The 3,420-nt window shown below is 42.0% G+C and overlaps 1 protein-coding gene across 2 annotated transcripts in view; it reads right to left on the bottom strand.

Moving 5' to 3' along the window:
* The window catches only part of PRKCD (protein kinase C delta), a 49,710-nt gene extending 47,868 nt beyond the window's left edge, over positions 1–1,842 (bottom strand). For both annotated transcript variants that reach the window (XM_085302536.1, XM_085302538.1), the window contains exon 1: positions 1,821–1,842. The gene's annotated coding sequence lies outside the window, so the exon portion shown is untranslated. The remainder of the gene's footprint in view (positions 1–1,820) is intronic.
* Positions 1,843–3,420: the final 1,578 nt, after the last annotated feature.

The raw sequence follows: 3,420 nt of genomic DNA, 5'->3' as shown, positions 1-3,420 counted from the left end.
AAGTATTAGGATTAACTTACTCACTGGAAGGCAGCACCAAGGAAAAGTAGTAAGGAAATAATGTTTATGGAAAAGAGACCATCTAGATTTTAAAATCTAGACCAGAAATAACACACAAAGGCCTCCATTTGTTTGCAGATAGCATGAAATCTTTGAGAAAATTAAAAAGCAGGAATCCAAGAATGCCATTAATATTCATACACTTATGCTCGTATCAATTTAGAGGCTTTCCCCAAACTTCCATGGAGGTGATATATCTTTTTCTGCTCCCTCTCCCCAAGTAAATGGTTATCTAATAACTGAGTAACTGGCAGGTCACACAAGCTTAGGGAACTGAAAATAAACGACTTTTTTTCCCCCACTGACTGACTTGCGCTAGAGACATCACAGATATTAAAGCAGCTATAAAGCCTTGCAGGAAAAGAGTTATTTTCTATCCGACTGTGCCTCTTCCACAAAACTGAATACATGTTATGTCATGGAAATCTTGTTTTTTAAAGTTAAAAATACTCTGAAAGTCATTTTAGGTCAACCAAAGAGTACTGCTGATAAGCCAAATCATTTTCTGCATCAAGCAGATGAAGCTCAGATGAAGCAGCAGCCCTGCTGCTAATTCTCCTAATTTATTGCAGGGGGCCAGAAGGGGTAGCAAGATGCCTTCCTGGATATTTTTCCCCTTAGAGCACTAAAGGGTTTTACCATTTTCATCTGTCAATCAGGCTGAACTCTGCTCTAGCAGGAGCAGCATTCGGCACCCGCACAAGGGACAGGCCCTTTTACAAGTAGCTATAGTGACTGTTTGCACAAGCTTTTGGGTTTAACTGCATCGGCGTAAGAACTGGCGCCAAGGGGAACGCCACCCATGCTTAGACAAGGCTAAGCTAGGATAAGCTCACTCAATTTGGGCAAGGCAAAGCTGTTGAAACGTATTTTTAATAATTACCTTATCCAATTTAACTAGACATATTTTGGTCTAGAGTCATCAAATACCTCTATAATCTCATTTGGGGGCAGGAAGATGACAGGGATTAATTGGTAAATTAGCCATAATCAAATATTACAGAAGAATGACTGCCAGTTCCTCCCTAGAAAAAGAATTATTCATTTTTTAAAAAAACTACCATCATTCAATAACTTCGAAAAAAACAGATTTAGTTATTCCTAAATTAAGTCAAATTTTGCTCCTTCATCCAAGCATAATTCTCAGCCTGACTTTTGTTTTCAGCTTTGACGTACATACTTCATCCAAAGTTTTTCTTAAATAGATTTAACCTAATTTAATACATGTAGAAATTAATTTTTACATGAAAATATATTTATATTGGCTAAATATGTATTTTACCTATGCTTTACTTATATAGTCACTAAATGCACTGGTGTGTACTTTACTCAAACAGCACTTGGAATCTAGTATGGTATTTTAATAACATATACTTGAAACTCAGCTGCAAATAAGCTATACACTAACTCCACACAAGAAGTGTGCTTGAAAACACTTCTGAATCCCAATTCAGGGATTCAGGGAAACAGGTATCGTGGTTATAGTGTATACTGAATTTCTAAGAATCATTATTGGACACTTCTTGTCATGATTTGCTTTTTAAAAGAGCATCTTCCCCATTGGACGGCAGCACTTTCAAAATCCACAGAGGAACCTCTGCCCCCCAAAAACAGGTTCATTTCAACCCAAACAATATTTTTTTGAACATGCCAAGCACCTGGTGACAAAGGTAAGGCAATGCAGTACGGGCAAGAGCATCCAGAGGAAAGAAAATACACGTGAAAAACAGTGAAAACCATCAGTAAATGCTACTACTTACCATGTTCAAAATCTAAATACAGATCTGAAGCCAAACACGCAACTGCGAAGGGTTAGGTGCTCCTGCTGCAGAGTTTGACAATTAGGTTTACCCGAGGCAAAGCTCTCGGGATGGAAAGACTGGGCTCACAGCTCTTAACCACTACGAGGAGGAAAAAGAGAGAAAAAAAAAGCAGAACAAAACACAAGATGTAGAAGAAATTGGAACTAAGAGCAGATTTTGGTCACGTGAAGTCCACTCTTCTTTGTCCTTTTCCTCAGCCAGGAGATGCAATCAGTGAAGGGAATCCAGGCTAAAGAGAGACACAAGCCATAAAGTTCTGCCCTCCCTTGGCTTCTCATCCCATTCCCTAAATCCATATCAATATAAACTTCCAAGTAAACAAACATTACTCTTTGCCTCAACTGCCACCCACTGGAAAAGAAAAGCAACATTAATTCCAAATTGCAACATTCAAAATAGGTCAGAAAACGAGTCTGGCACGCACCAGTACAGATTACATCAAAGCTCTGATTGCCTTGGAAAACCTAGCAGCACTGCTGGAAATAGAGAATTTGCAAATTAAACTCGGGCAGAAATCAGAGCGCAACAACAAGCAGAAGCTCAACGTCCTCAACCGCCCCAAGCCCGGCCAGCTGGTGCTCGGGTTGCGTTATGAAGGTTTCAGAGACAAGCTGGCACTGGGAGAGCAGGAGCACGACGGGGCTGGTGGCACCCCGTGATGAGTGTGGTGACACGGCCCCAAGTGCTCTGGCTGCACTGCACCAGCCCCATCCCTGCTTTCCTACCCTCATTTGGGGGCTGCTCTCTCAGGACCTAGGACACTGGGGGATGGTGGGGTCTCCTTTGGCAGCTCAGCGGACAGAAGACAGGTTCAAGTGCTGGTGGCTCAGACCAAAGCAATGCTGGACAAACCTTAAGGTGAAAGCTTAGCTCGACTCTAAAGTTACCTGGAACGGTCCATTTGCACACTAAGAGGCTCCTGCCCCCAAAGCACTGCTTCTTAGGGAAGCCAAGATAAGCTCATCAAACAGTAATTACGAGTTCAGCTCCAGTCATCGAGGAACACAAGCAAACGTAACGTGAGAGAGTTCTCATGGTTTCCAGACAGATCTGCTCCGGGTATTTGGCAACAGGCATCCCTGGGCACCGTGGCATTCCTGAGCCCTTAGTAAGAAGGGCCGAGTTCACTGAAGGCAACAGCCCTCGGTCAATGGATATATCGCCAAGCAGCTAAACCTTACCGAGCAACTCAAAGGTCAACACAGACACAGCATTAACGGATCAGCACGCTGGATGTGAAAAAGATGCAATCATTATCATCACACAGCGACTGCACAAAACTGTACTAAAAAGGTGTTTTCTCAAGAAAGAGGTCTTGCAACCTTTGAGAAGATAGATATCACTACTGAAAGTATCAAACCTACCCCTGCACATGGAGATGCTTGTATGACTTGGAGGGTTTCAGATCTTATTGCAGTATTTTTTTCTTTAATCTGTAAATGGATCAGAGCTCCCCATCAAAAACAAAGATCCTGAGAGTACTCTGCTTGATACAAAGCATAACGCTCTGTGCTGCCTATTGCAGGCAAAAACATTA

Source organism: Rhea americana, unplaced genomic scaffold, assembly GCF_003343005.1.
Source record: "Rhea americana isolate MKP2758 unplaced genomic scaffold, rheAme1 scaffold_19, whole genome shotgun sequence".
Lineage (NCBI taxonomy): Eukaryota > Metazoa > Chordata > Aves > Rheiformes > Rheidae > Rhea > Rhea americana.
The sequence above is the reverse complement of the archived record's forward strand: the minus strand, read 5'-3'. Positions and strand labels throughout refer to the sequence as shown.